General features: G+C 38.0%; 1 protein-coding gene across 1 annotated transcript in view; it reads right to left on the bottom strand.

Moving 5' to 3' along the window:
* Positions 1–9,135: 9,135 nt before the first annotated feature.
* Positions 9,136–16,193, bottom strand: part of LOC126428168 (ras-related protein Rab-27A) — an 84,010-nt gene continuing 76,952 nt past the window's right edge. The window contains exon 7 of the mRNA XM_050090080.1: positions 9,136–15,722. The gene's annotated coding sequence lies outside the window, so the exon portion shown is untranslated. The remainder of the gene's footprint in view (positions 15,723–16,193) is intronic.

Raw genomic sequence — 16,193 nt, 5'->3', positions numbered from 1 at the left:
CTTAAACAATCTTCACCACACACTGTAAGGTCTTCCTGAATGTGGGGGGTTGCTAATGTCAAAATGATCCTCTTTAACACAAGAAAACCATTTTCTTGCTGATCTCTGGCCAATGGTATTATCTCGATACATGCCACAAATGTTTCTGGCTGCCTCCGTTGCTATCACCCTTCTACTGAACTCAAATAGAACAATATGTTGGAAATGATCCAATTTCTCCATTTTGTACTCCATTTCTAGTGCCCCCACCTCCACTCACTATCTCCAAATGACAAAATGTAAACTCAAATAGCAACAGTTGTTGTTTTTGTTATGGTCTTCAGTCCTGAGACTGGTTTGATGCAGCTCTCCATGCTACTCTATCCTGTGCAAGCCTCTTCATCTCCCAGTACCTACTGCAGCCTACATCCTTCTGAATCTGCTTAGTGTATTAATCTCTCAGGCTCCCTCTATGATTTTTACCCTCCACACTGCCCTCCAGTACTAAATTGTTGATCCATTGATGCCTCAGAACATGTCCTACCAACCGATCCCTTCTTCAAGTCAAGTTGTGCCACAAACTCCTCTTCTCCCCAATTCTATCCAATACCTCCTCATTAGATACGTGATCTACCCATCTAATCTTCAGCATTCTTCTGTAGCACCACATTTCGAAAGCTTCTATTCTCTTCTTGTCTAAATTATTTATCGTCCATGTTTCACTTCCATACATGGCTACACTCCATACAAATACTTTCAGAAACGACTTACTGACACTCAAATCTATACTCGATGTTAACAAATTTCTCTTCTTCAGAAACGATTTCCTTCCCATTGCCAGTCTACATTTTATATCCTCTCTACTTCGACCATCATCAGTTATTTTGCTCCCCAAATAGCAAAACTCCTTCACTACTTTAAGTGTCTCATTTCCTAATCTAATTCCCTCAGCATCACCCAACTTAATTCGACTACATTCCATTATCCTCATTTTGCTTTTGTTGATGTTCATCTTATACCCTCCCTTCAAGACACTGTCCATTCCATTCAACTGCTCCTCCAAGTCCTTTGCTGTCTCTGACAGAATTAAAATGTCATCGGTGAACCTCAAAGTTTTTTTTCTTCTCCTTGGATTTTAATACCTACTCCGAACTTTTCTTTCATTTCCTTTACTGCTAGCTCAATGTACAGATTAAATAGCAACGGGGAGAGGCTACAACCCTGTCTCACTACCTTCCCAGCCACTGCTTCCCTTTCATGTCCCTCCACTCTTGTAACTGCCATCTGCTTTCTGTACAAGTTGTAAATAGCCTTTCACTACCCCTGACACCTTTAGAATTTGAAAGAGAGTATTCCAGTCAACATTGTCAAAAGCTTTCTATAAGTCTACAAATGCTAGAAATGTAGGTTTGCCTTTCCTTACTCTTTCTTCTAAGATAAGTCGTAAGGTTAGTATTGCCTCACGTGTTTCAACACTTCTACGGAATCCAAACTGATCTTCCCCGAGGTCGGCTTCTACCAGTTTTTCCATTTGTCTGTAAATAATTTGCGTTAGTATTTTGCAGCTGTGACTTATTAAACTGATAGTTCGGTAATTTTCACATCTGTCGACACCTGCTTTCTTTGGGATCGGAATTATTATATTCTTCTTGAAGTCTGTGGGTATTTCGCCTATCTCATACATCTTGTTCACCAGATGGTAGAGTTTTGTCAGGACTGGCTCTCCCAAGGCTGTCAGTACTTCTAATGGAATGTTGTCTACTCCTGGGGCCTTGTTTCGGCTTAGGTCTTTCAGTGCTCTGTCAAACTCTTCACGCAGTATCATATCTCCCATTTCATCTTCATTTACCTCCTCTTCCATTTCCATAATATTGTCCTCAAGAACATCGCTCCTGTATAGACCTTCTATATACTCCTTCCACCTTTCTGCTTTCCCTTCTTTGCTTAGAACTGGGTTTCCATCTGAGCTCTCGATATCCATACAAGTGGTTCTCTTTTCTCGAAAGGTCTCTTTAATTTTCCTGTTGGCAGTCTATCTTACCCTCATGAGATATGCCTCTACATCCTTACATTTGTCCGCTAGCCATCCCTGCTTAGCCATTTTGCACTTCCTGTTGATCTCATTTTTGAGACGTTTGTATTCCTTTTTGCCTGCTTCACTTGCTGCATTTTTGTATTTTCTCCTTTCATCAATTAAATTCAGTATCTCTTCTGTTACCCAAGGATTTCTACTAGCCCTCGTCTTTTTACCTACTTGATCCTCTGCTGCCTTCACTATTTCATTCCTCAAAGCTACCCATTCTTCTTCTACTGTACTTCTTTTTTGCAGTTTCTTCAGTTTTAATCTACAGTTCATAACCAATAGATTGTGGTCAGTGTCCACATCTGCCCCTGGAAATGTCTTACAATTTAAAATCTGGTTCCTAAATCTCTGTCTTACAATTATATAATCTATCTGAAACTTTTTAGTATCTCCAGTGTTCTTCCATGTATACAACCTTCTTTCATGATTCTTGAACCAAGTGTTCGCTATGATTCAGTTATGCTCTGTGCAAAATTCTACCAGGTGGCTTCCTCTTTCATTTCTTAGCCCCAATCCATAGTCACCTACTATGTTTCCTTCTCTTCCTTTTCCTACTGTCGAATTCCAGTCACCCATGACTATTAAATTTTCATCTCCCTTCACTACCTGAAGAATTTCTTTTATCTCATCATACCTTTCATCAATTTCTTCATCATCTGCAGAGCTAGTTGGCATATAAACTTGTACTACTGTAGTAGGCGTGGGCTTTGTGTCTACCTTGGCCACAATAATGTGTTCACTATGCTGTTTGTAGTAGGTTACCCCCACTCCTATTTTTTTATTCAGTATTAAACCTACTCCTGCATTACCCCTATTTGATTTTGTATTTATAACCCTGTATTCACCTGATGAAAAGTCTTGTTCCTCCTGCCACTGAACTTCACTAATTCCCACTATATGTAACTTTTACCTATTCCCTTTTTAAATTTTCTAACCTACCTGCCCGATTAAGGGATCTGACATTCCACACTCTGATCCGTAGAACGCCAGTTTTCTTTCTCCCGATAGGAATGTCCTCTTGAGTAGTCCCCGCCCGGAGATCCGATTGGGGGACTATTTTACCTCCCGAATATTTTACCCAAGTGGACGCCATCATCATTTAATCATACAGTAAAGCTGCATGCTGCTGTAGTTTGCTCTTGCTTTCAGCCGTTCGCAGTACCAAAACAGCAAGGCCATTTTGGTTAGTGTTACAGGGCCAGATCAGTCAATCATGCAAACTGTTGCCCCTACAACTACTGAAAAGGCTGCTGCCCCTCTTCAGGAACCACACGTTTGTCTGGCCTCTCAACAGATACCCCTCCGTTGTGGTTGCACCTACGGTATGGCTATCTGTATCGTTGAGGCACGCAAGCCTCCCCACCTACGGCAAGGTTCAGGGTTCATAGGGGGAAGAGCAACAGTTAACTGCAATAAATAAATCTATATCAAACGGAAGACCAACATGCAAAACAAAAATACTAAGAACTCATGCACAGACCTAATCAATTGTCTTACGGTCACTGATACCAGTTTCAATGTGAATACCCTCAAAGAGATCAGGTCCATTTGCTGCCATTGGATCCAATATATTTCCATAATGCAATGGGATTACCAACTAATTGTTCCAAGTAGGTCTCAGAGAAAACATTTAGTGTTATTTACCAGGACATTTTATCATGTACACCGCTTATAAACTTCAATTATCCTAGTTGATTATTGGACGATTTATACGTTGACTGCAACAAAGCCACAGCAAAGCTCTACACCATTATATGAGCAGCAGTCCAGTCAATATCTTCAAGTCACCTCCAATAATTGTATTAGTGAACTGAGGTTTCCTTTAAGTATTTGGTTATACCAATCTCATGATTGATAGAAACCAATTACCAGCTTATGCCCATCTTTGATACTAAAACTTGCCCACTCGCATGTGCAACTTCGATTTCCATCACAGTGGATTTGAATTTCTTGTCTACTGCAACAAATGCACCACATCCATTCCCCATTAGCTTAATGTCTCAATACTCTCTCACATATACCCCAAAAATCTCGTTCCCACTAATTTTGGGTTTTAGTCACCTTTCCATAGCCAGTGTTATGTGAGCTGCACCGCACTTCAAACTGTGGCACTTTGTTGCGAATGCTCTGGTAGTTAACCACTAGCCTTTTAACATTCCCACCTTTGGAGGCATTTCTTGGGATCTTCCAGGACTTCTACAGCTGTTGTTATCTGGACTTGATGGAGAATCAACCAAAAAAAAAAAAAAAAAAAAAAACACCTTTTGTGTAACCCACACATGGCCATCTACTTGGATAGCAGCCTGAGATGTGTAGTGCACCCACACTCCCTTTAGGAGGATCCTACAGTTCTCCACTGTATTTTACAAGTCTAGGAACCCACATCCTAACTTGTCACAGAACTTTTAAGACTCTTGTTCAAGCATTTAACTTGACTCAGAACCATACAGTCATGATCAGTTCTGAGGACAATGCTGTCAGTTGTGAGTTTTGCTGAAATGACCTAAGTATGACCGCGGAGCCCAGACGACAGGCATCATATATTTCAACGTGAGCCACAATTTGCAGTTGGTCGCACCTTGCTGCCTCAATAGCCTCTTAATATGTTGAAAGAGCACTCCAGCATACATGCACAGTGTGATTGTTTCCGTCCCTTGCTGTAATTTCCCTAGGCCATACTCTTATTTGTTGTACTTTTGAAGTGCCGATGATTAACATGCTGCATTCTACATCCCTAGGCTCTACTTCAATATGGACGGCAATGTGCCACATCACTAGGCCACATTCATTAGTGATTGATTTGAAAAACATTCTGGACAATCTGAGCGAATGATTTGGCCACCCAGATCACCCAACATGAATCCCATTGACCATGTAGGAGACAAAATAGAGAGGTCAGTTCGTGCACAAAATCCTGTGCTGGGAACACTTTCACAGTTTTGGATGGCTATAGAGGCAGAATGGCTCTATATTTCTGCAAGGGACCTCCGACTTGTCGAGCCCACATCACGTCAAGCTGCTGCACTACCTGGGCAAAAGGAGGCCTAACACGATATTAGAAGTTATCCCAGTAGTTCTGCTAGTTTCTGTATTGCACCACTGCCTAAAACATTCGGCACCTCACATAGTATTTTATCACCACACACTGAATTTCTTTTGGTGAGATCAGACATGAATTTCTAAACTTCCCTTTCTGTGGTGTTGGGCTCATGTACTTTACAACATTTTTTTATATTTTTGTTACTGAAGTATATTCTATCTTTGTTTCTATTTATGTCTGTCACACATTGTTGTTACATAATTTATTGAAGAGTGACATTTTAGGCCAATCACAAACGCATACAGCCCAATGATGAAAAGTCTTCATTCAAACAGATTACAGTATCTCTGAAATGACACATAAGGAAAATTTGAGGGTAGTGCAGAAAGTATGATAACAAGTCCTCTGGTGGGAAAAGTTTGTACGTGAAATCTAGGCGATCAGAAAGTTACACAGGCACTTTTCCACAGTGTTACCATAGTTGCTAAAGCATTTCCTCCATAGGTGCAGCATCCTGTCAAAACTAGCACAAAATAAATCACGATCTATGTCCAGGGGCTTCTTTAATGATTCACAGACACAAAAATCACTTGATGCATGGTCCGAAATGTACAGAGAGTGTTCTAATACAACCTGTAAAAAATGCCAGACCAAATATCACACAACTGGGAGCCTACATCTGTACTTCACAAACCACTGTGAAGTGTTTGGCATGGGGTACTTCCTGCCCCATTCACATATCCAGAGCAGAAAAATGCTTGCTCAAATGCCTCTGTGCATGGTTTAACTGGTCAAATCCTATCTTCATGATCTTTCTGGGAGAGATATGTAGGGACTGGTAGTACAGGGTGAATCAAAAAGGACTTTGGAAAGATATAGAAATTTACTGAGATAACTTACAGAATCGGCAGATGTGTCATTTTGAACCACACAACCTCTAGTTCCAAAAAGTACCAAGCATCATTTTGGTTTGTTGTGACTACCATTTGTGATGGGCAAACATCTCAATGGTAATCAATTTCTTCCCACACCTGTTGCAGCAAATTGGGCGTAACTTGTGCAAAGGCAGCATGGATTCGATTTTTTGGGTCAGCTAAATCGTTTTGTATCGGTGGAACATATACACGGTTGTTAATAGAATCCCAGAGAACAAAATCCAATGGTGTCAAGTCTTGGGAGCGAGATGGCCATGCGATTGGCCCTTTGTGGCCAATCCACTGACCTGGGAAGCAATTTTCGAGGAAACATTGGATTTGCGTGGGGAAATGACGTGCTGCACTGTCTTGCTGGTAGTAAACCATCCCATCTCAGACACCTTCATCGATCTGTGGAATTACAAAATGTTTCCAAGTATATCCAGATACACACTATCAGTGACAGTAGCCATTTTAACTGTGCACTATGCTGGTGCTCTTGGTGGCGGAAATGGGTACTAATACATTACATGAATCAAGCTTGAGCTTGTTTTATACAAAATGACATATCTACTGATTCCGTGTTATTTCTATATCAATTCAAAGTTGTAAAGTCCTTTTTGACTCATCCTGTGTGTACCCTGATCAGTTAAAGTTTGTTCCAGAAACTTTAAAAGTAGATTTTCACAGTATACTTTGCATGTATCTTCACAAACCTGTGACCATTTGTGCTGCCCTTCTCTGTTCATCAGGTGTAGATGTGCAACAACATAACACCTTTCCAAAGCAAGTCTGGCAGTGTTCTCCGAGACATCTCTGCAACCCTTCAGCATGGTGCAGTAACTGGCACCATTCACGGTCTCTCCAGAGGAGGAAGTCAACCAGGAGTGCACCCTGCATGCCACAAAAGACTGTGGCCACAAAGTTCTCTGTTTTAAACTTTTTACATAGGATGGCCAGGGCGTATCAGGGACGCCTCCATGACACTGACACTTTCTTTGTCTCGGGCATCACACAGTGTGCCCACAATTTGTTAGGATGCAGGAATGGAACACCCTCTGCCCCATACAGCATTAAATGCTGGAGAGACAACCCCATTCACTCAGCTTTAATCTCATCTGATAATTGCTGTGGAACCCAGAGAGAACACATCTTTCAGCAGTCCAATGTGTTATGCATAATTTCCTCTACACTATCAATGGAGATGTTGAGTTTGCATACTATCTGCCTTGTAAGAATTGACAATAGGCTGAAATTGACCCTCTGCAGCATGGCATATTCCCAGTCATCCATCCTGACCTCTGCTGTGTCACTCATCCATTCTGTTTCTATCAAATTACTCACACCAAAACCATACTTGTTTCTGTGACATTTCACTTACTTGCCCCATAGGCTTTTGTTTGCTTGTGAAGAATTGCAGCAGGGGAAGTTTTCTTTAAATGCAAAAACTTACTACAGTCCTCAATTCAGTTGAAGGCTACATAATTGTCAACACTTCCACCTTGTAAGGGGTGCTATTATCTTTAGTGGCATGACATAGTAACTCGTACCCCTTCCGTATTGTCGGTTCTCTGGAGCTTTCAGAACTGAGCGTGCCGTTTTTCAACATGGGCACAGCCTTGTTGTCACATTCGACAATTCCCGAGTTGTACCGGTCCTGTGCCAGAACGCCAGTAGCATATCGTTGTTTGGGTTTTGGGCAGAACGGTCATGTGTAGTTGCATTATACCAAAATCATTTGAACAGTTTGCTAAAGTGATGAATTATGAGTTTGGAAGTATTACATTGCTTGGTAGGGTAATAATGAGTAATAATCCAGTTTATTCATGAAATATGCACGTAATCACATAATAAATCATTAGAAAAAACGGTATCAGTATTCTCAATCAGTAGCTTCCATTGGTGAAACATATTATTATTATTATTATTATTTGAACACCTATGAAAAGCTATAATGTGAAAGATTAATTTGGAAAACCAACAGTGCAATGGCAATCTTCATTATGAAAGTGGAATACATGTAACTGTTAATATGAACATGGTTGGGTATAGTCATTTTTTTCATAAAATCAATAAACCAAGTAAAATAATCTGAGCTATTATCCTTTCAAAGAAACATTTTCCCATCTAGAATTGTGAGAACTTTAATTTTCATAAAGCAAAAAGACACGTTTTCATGTTAAGCTGCACAGTCAAATTTATTTTGCAACAAAGCATGTTCTCTCTGTTAATCATCTTCCACCCACATCTGATCACCACAAAATAAAATAAAAGTAGGTAAGGGGAAGGTTGCAACCTCAAAACGTTATTTCAAAGCACAATGGCACAGTTACTTCCATATGCCGGCAGCATTTGAAAGCTTTACCTATTCTGTCTAGCTGTGGAATTTAATTTGCACACCATAATCATACAGTCCTGAGAGCTCTTGTTACCTTAATTACTAAACTTCTCTCATATTCCTCACTTTTATTTTGTATGAACAAAATTATATTTCTGTTAGGTAGAAAGTTTTATCTTCAATTTATTGGATTGAAAAGTCTGTTGATAGGCAGGTTTGATGCATTCTGTTGTTTCCCCCCCTTCATTTCAGTAGGGACCAACTAAAAAGATCATTAATAAGAATTTCTAAAGGACAGTTATGTTAGGAACTGAAGAAGAAAGGAATGCACCCAAAATTTCCAACAATATTTTTATTAATTTACATTTATGATCGCTGCAGTAAATGCACCAATTCTCCAATGCAGGTATCTTACAAATATGGTTGCCAATACAAAACTTCAGGTTATATATATATGTATATATATAAAATTACTTTATAAAATACATAGGAGCCATTTATTTGTATATACAGAGTTATTGGTTCTGTGTGCGCATCTCAAAACTGTCATACAAATTTGGGAACATGAACATAAGTTGAGATCCATAAACAGAATTATGCTCACACAAAGCATGTAATATAACGATTACTACTCATTTATGCTGACTGGAAACAGAAAGTGTAATGTGTTAACAGGCACTTCAATTTAAACTTTATTTTGATACAACCCTAGAACATGCAACTGAATTGCAATCTTTTCAAAGATCTGTTGGGTGGGGTGGGGGGGGTGGGGGTTGGTGGGGGGGGGGACACCTATTTGGTTCATGAAAGTGAAGCATTCAGGTTTATGCCAAGCATGGATGAAAGTCTCTTAACACTAATCCTTTCATGAAGCAATATTCCTTCTGATGTCACTACAAAACATATTTTATAATCACATTAAATGGGTTGTGTGCTGTACTTACATAGAAATTGCCTTCAGTGACATCGCATATTTATGAATGAAAAACTTTCTAACAAAAATGCCTCTACAGCAACAAACAGTTCAATTTCAGTTTGTATTCCAATCACTTATTCTACATGACAAATTTGATATGTATATGAGGATTGATTACTACTCCCCAAACAGAAGAGGTACTGAGTGACAGTCAGCCACACTTAGAAAAAATGGATATTATTTTGCTTTCATCACTGTGTTTGTGTGAGCTCTGACAAAAAACTGACTATAATTCTAGTCTACTGGCTAGTAATTAACCATCCTCTTACACATATTATATTCCATCCGTGATTTCCCATCAATGCAAATAAAAAATTTATAACTTGTGACCACACCAACTTGCATTGGCGAGAAAGTTAGTAGTGCAATATCAAAGAGTTATATTAATGACATCCTTGACTTACTTTCAAAAGAAATCTCACAAGCATGTCTTCTGGTCCTTACAATATAAACAGGACAGCTGCCACACACATTGAGCATTACCACACTTTTTAGAATTATCAATGGGTACAAAATTGGAATGTAACTTTATCCATGAAGATGAAGTTTGTAGGTCGCAATGAACAGGATAATGATAGAACACATCTCTTTAGTTACTAATTTACTGATTACTAATTTAATGTTTCCCTAAATAATTCCTTGTACAGGACATATGTTCACACAAAGGGTGGGGCCAGAAAAAGAAATGAATGTTCACCAAATGAATTATCTCGTCAGCAATAATTTTGATCAGAAAATAGGAAAGACTTTCTGTTTGTTCTGCAAAAGCCATTATTGTTAATTACTAAAATAAATATCAGCAGAAAGAATGACATTATTAAAGGAGATGAAATCAATGATAATGCTAAATGAGAGTTATGGTAATAAATACTCATTTGATGGTTCATTCAACAATATACTGATACGGGAGAAAGAAAGGGCATGTCACTTAGAAGCCAGATTCAGAAAGAAATCACTATTTGCACATATGATGTGGGAATTCTCAGACCTTAGGCTGAGAGCAACATACCTTCCCAAATCACCTGTCTTTCTCCCTGAAGAAGAAACATGGACCTTTTCAAAGCTAGGATTAGTATTTTCTATTTTGAATGTTTCTACCATCAATAATATGAATTTTGTCTCCTGAGATTAATAACTGGCTAGCCATGCTATCTCCCTGTAATTTTAAGTCATGTAAAAAGAAAGTAAGACTGGTGTTTAATACCTGTTGACAGTGACTTAGAAGAGATGGAGTACATCCTTGGTTGGGGAAGGATGCCAGTCACCTGCTTGCAGAGGGAACTGTATCAGCATTTGTCTCATTAAGTGGTTTCAGGAAATCACAAACAACAAAATTCTGGATGACCGTATGGGGACTTCAGTTGCTGTACTAACAGATAAAGCATTGGAGAAAGCAAGAAGCACAACAGTAGGGAGTGAAAGGATAAAGGCAAATAAGTGTGCAGATGATAAGCAGTGTTGGCTAACTGAGAAGAACTACGATTTATGATGGAGATGATAGTAAAAGTGGGAAAATAGTAGAGAATGAGGATAAATGTAGGACAGACCTCGGAACAAGTAAAATCTTGCACAAATTTTGGCTGTTTGGTGAAAGAAAATGGAAGATGTGTGAAGGAAATAAGAAGCAGAATATCTAAGGGTAAACGGGCTTTTGAAAGAGGGGAAAAAGTCAATAAATAAAAAAGATACATGTTAAGTATTCTACCTGAGGAACAGCATTATATGACAGCAAATCAGGGACAGACAAAAAGAGGAAAAATTCATACATAGTTTTAGAATGATGACGTGAAGAAAACTGCTAAAAGTAAAATGGACTGACGGAATTAGGAATGAAGACTTACTTGTTTGAATAGTAGAGGGAAAAAAATCTAGAGGATATGGTAAGAATGAGGAAAACATCTCAGCTGAGACGTATTGGAAAGAAACTGCTTGCAACAAAGAGTGAATGACTGAAAGATTGCAGGGGGACAGGCAGAAGAAGTCTTAGAATGCCAGATAAAAATGGACAAAGATAGCATTAAACTGAGGTAGAGCCAGGTCCTACCAAAGAAGAATCCCGATTTCTAGTTCAGTATTTCACCACTGTGGCACTCAGCTAGGTCTGATATAAGTTGGGATAAGAAGGTGGACAGAGGAGATGAGAGAGGAATATTCAGCAAAACACTTTTAACACTGGGGTTAACAACAATTTTGTTACTTTATACATACATAAACAGTCTGTGGGGCATAAATACCATAAGAGGTCATATACAGAAGCACATACTTGTGAGGTGAGATGAGCTGCGAACAAAGTATTTTCTGCTTATGCTAGCACTGCTTTTCATAACTCACAGGATAAATTATGTAAATTTAGTATATAATTTAAGAAATTCCATTTATTATATATATATGGCAGCAAGCATTGGGTGGCAGAAGCAGGTAACTGCATACTGTTCTCAAATATTTCAGAGCAATATTTTATACATCTGTGTAACTCCAACACCACATCGATGTAAAGGATCAGCAACTATATTTTATTATTTATTTAGTTTCTTGTTACAGTTGCATACATATTCCTTATTGGTGACTGTTTTTGAATGAGTCCATTCATTTTCAAACCATATTATTCTAACTCAATTTACAACATGTTTTATGAGATTTTGAATGATTTAAGAGCTTTTTAATTAAAATTGTAAAGTTTGCAACTGCAGTGGAGTTGTGGAGGCTGTCAGTGTAACAGTGTTACGAATACAGTTTCAAATTTTAACAAAATGTGCAATGTTACAACCACTTTTTATGAAGAATGGGAAAATTTTAAGTATTTTATAAAACAGAAGAGATTGAGAGGCACACACTGTCAGTTATTAACTGGAATAGGCAGACACACACCAGTGCTGTGGCAAGATGACAGTGCACACACACACTTATTGGCACCTATCAAGTACATTTGACCATATCTGCTAAGTGGCACGGAAGTCACTTGTGCCAAGAATATCGACTGTAGGAACAGAACAAAACTTTTACATATTACACTGGAATTATTTTAAAATTACAATAAAAATGCAGGTATGTCACAGCCGTTGCGATGGACTTTTGTGACCTCTAGATAGAATGTCGAGAACTTTTATATATTTTAACATTTTGTGTTTATATTTTTCACTAATGATGTAATTTTTTGTGTAGACACCTGTTAAAAAATGAGAGGACTCATTCGAAACTGAGCATGTATTCAACTGGGACAGGAAAATAAATGAATAAGTAAACATTTTTATAACAAATATGATCTAAAGGGGACTTGCTCATGATAACAAACAACCCCCACCTTCCTTCATACCTCAGCTCTTTTCTGCTAAAACACTGATCTTGCTGACAATATGCCCCTTTAGTCCTGACAGTCATTAGTGTGGTGCCAACCCGACCTGCTCCACTGACAGTTTTTCACACTCTCTTGATAACTATATTCACTGTGCTCAACATTCATTTTGTGGCACTATATCCAAAGTACAAGGAGCTTGATCTTTCAGTGTGGGTCATTGGGAAACAATTTTTCCTCCCACAGCTCAAAAACAGACTGTCTACTGCAGAAAGTGAGAAATCCAATGTAAATCTATAGTACAAGACAGATGACAATCCCTGCAACTGCCAACATCGATTGTGAAGCAGTTGAAAGGAGTGGCTCTGATTTTTTTTCTCCAATTGATTGCAAGGTTGAACGTAGGGTGACATTTCAGAATGCGCATAATATAGTGCCAGTTGGAATTCATTGTTACTTGCATCTGGTGGTTGGGGCAAACATCACGAGGTATTAAAACAGAAAATGTGTGCTTTTGATGGCTTTTGTGACACCACTTCTGCCAAACCCATTTTAATATGCAGACACTTAATTATCTCAATTTCTACATAACATTCAACAATTGTATCTGACTTATCTAGGCAACAAGATTTCAAAATTATACATATTCGTTAAATATTTATATCTCCACCCTTTTTAGGTACATATCGGTACAAAATACTGATAACTGTTTGAGGAATTCACTTATAGTAATGATGTGAATGAAAATATACTAGCTCAGTTTATAAGTAACAACCAGTCATAACATTTTCTGTCAAAGACACATAGTACGAACACACAAGCATTTCAGTATATAACAACTGTAATGCATTTAGATTTGACATGGCCATACACATCAATACTTGCACAAATACATACATAATACTGAGACAGCAAGTTTGAACACACACTATATGACAGTTAGTTACTGCATATGCATATATGCGAGCACCAGCTAAATGTATATTGAGTTTTAATTTGGAGGCAATTTCAAAGTCCTGCATATACAGTGACTCAGTTGGCCACATAACATTATAAGTGGAATATCGACGTGTAATTTATTATAAAGACATAACTTCTAAAGCACTCTATACACTGACACAGTGAGGCACAAAGGAGAAGGAACATCCATCTCTGATGCGCAACCCTCCTGACGTTGCATTCTGCGGTATAATGAAATTTCTTTCTTAAATATTTTCACTGGTTAGAATGATGCAAGCAGTTAACTAACTTTGTGGGAAATTAAGAAGATCAAAATGAGAACTAGGCTTATGTATCAATTGCCTCCCTAAAGATAACGGTTAAACCACCCACAAATTGGAACTACAACTTATTGCTGTGACCTCCATACACACATTTCATTGTGTGTCCAAATGCCATATTTAAGGATTTCAAATAAACATTTACGCTGATTATCACAAATGATAGATAGTCAACTAAAAAGAAATACAACATTATAAAATGAGATACAAGAAATTTGAGTCACTAATAAAATCACAAAAAAGTAATTGATTTTTCTACTGACCACTGCATCTTTGTGATATCGAGAGAGAGAGAGAGAGAGAGAAAGAGAGAGAGAGAGAGAGAGAGAGAGATATTTCACAAAGCTTGCAAAATTATGGGCCTTCCCCCTCCCTCCAAGGTTACAATTTAGTGCCGTCTTCACTTTATAAGCCTACTGTAAGAGTAATTAATACTTTGACAATTGTTTTGTATTTTTATGATGTACACGGTTATTCTGCTCTGCACATCGTTTATTCAAAATGTAGCTAACTCATATTATGTCTTCAAGCCTGAGAAGATAATTCATGAATGTTCCAAAGTCAAGTTAGGAGATTCATAATATGAATGCCTCACTGCACAGCACAAAATAATGGTTTAATGTTTCAGCTTACTTCTCTCGGCAGAACTATATTTCTGTATTTGAAAGAATCTGGGAAGCTAACATATTACCCAATTAGGCCAACACAAGTTTTTCAAAAAATAAAAGTGACAACACATTCTATAAAATATGAATAAAAACTGCAGATGTCTTTTTTTATAGCAGATGTGAAGCAGTCGGTCAATGTGACAAACATTGGATTGAGAATATTAAAGCCTTATAGCCCATCATCTATAGAGGATGATACCAACTGAGGGGGTCAATGGAAGAAAATGCTAAGCCTTGCTAACCTTCAGCTTAGTAACGATTAATCTGATCGCACTATTCCTCATGTTACAAAGGCACCACATTTCGGTAATTAGCTTATCCATATATACAGCTAGAAAAAGCTGTCTACTACAAATTAGTTTTGCCTTATTGTATTTAAGTTTTCACTTCTGAATTTAAGCACACACTTAAGAGTAGCATGAAACACTTTTGTGATTGGCACTTTCTTCCAACAACCCCCTGAATCAGCCGCCTGAAGGCTCAAGAGACAGCTCTAGCGCCACAGGAGAGAACCACCACTAGTACAAACATTCAGTGAACTACAGCTAAAAAAATTGCAATACAACCAACCAAAGAATCATGAATTAATTACATTCATAACTGCAAAGGATTTTATGTAATGGTGCCCAATTCTTGAGTAAACCACCTCAAAAACACAAAATACTTAATAATAATTTAAACATGATCCTAAATCGAGATTCTTGCAATGAAATGTCTCACACCGGTACTGAAAATTTGTGATTTATCACTAAATGTTTACAGTACAAACTTATGATCTGTAATAGTGCCAATCTCCTGGATTCACATCTGAGACCCACGCTTCCTCTTCCATTACCAGAAGTTACTGCTATTGTAACATCTTAATTGGAAGACTAATTGTTTCTTCTCCAACAGTTTCCAACATTATTAATTTGTGCTAACATATGACGACAAATTTACAAATGACTGTATTTTCACCATAATATTAAAATTACTGAAAAAATTAAAAAAGTGAAATACAAAAGTAACAACATAAATCGGTGGCTTTAAGACAGAAAATAAAAAACTTTAATGTAGTTCAATATATATTTTAAGCCTGATATTCTGTCTCGAGATTGGATTACTGCATTGGTGTACGTTTGGTCACGTTCCCACCAAATGAAGGTACAATTCCTGGAAATGAATTAAGAAACAAAGATTAAAATTGTGTTGCAATCAATCCCAAACAAAAGAACTAAGTCTATACCCACACTGCTTAAGACAACGTACAGACTGTCGTGTAATTTTTTTTATTGCACTTAAGCACCAAAGAAACTGGTATAGGCATGCGTATTCAAATACAGAGATATGTAAACAGGCAGAATATGGCACTGCGGTTGGCAACACCTATATAAGACAATAAGTGTTTGTTACAATTGTTAGATCAGTTACTGTTGCTACAATGGCAAGTTAACAACTCCTTGTGAATCACTCCTTTACCACAAAAAATCAGCATTCACTTCACACACGACTTGCTCAAGCAAGCTTTCTTGGGCTTCGGTGAGGAAGCAGTGTGCCATTCTGAGCTTTGACGCTTTGACTCAGGATCGTACTTGTAGACCCAGGTCTCATCACCAGTAACCACTTTCTCCAGAAGGTTCAGAT

The sequence above is a fragment of the Schistocerca serialis genome, chromosome 12 (genome assembly GCF_023864345.2).
Source record: "Schistocerca serialis cubense isolate TAMUIC-IGC-003099 chromosome 12, iqSchSeri2.2, whole genome shotgun sequence".
In the NCBI taxonomy this organism is placed as follows: domain Eukaryota; kingdom Metazoa; phylum Arthropoda; class Insecta; order Orthoptera; family Acrididae; genus Schistocerca; species Schistocerca serialis.
Note: the sequence above shows the minus strand (reverse complement) of the source record. Positions and strands in the feature narration are given on the sequence as shown.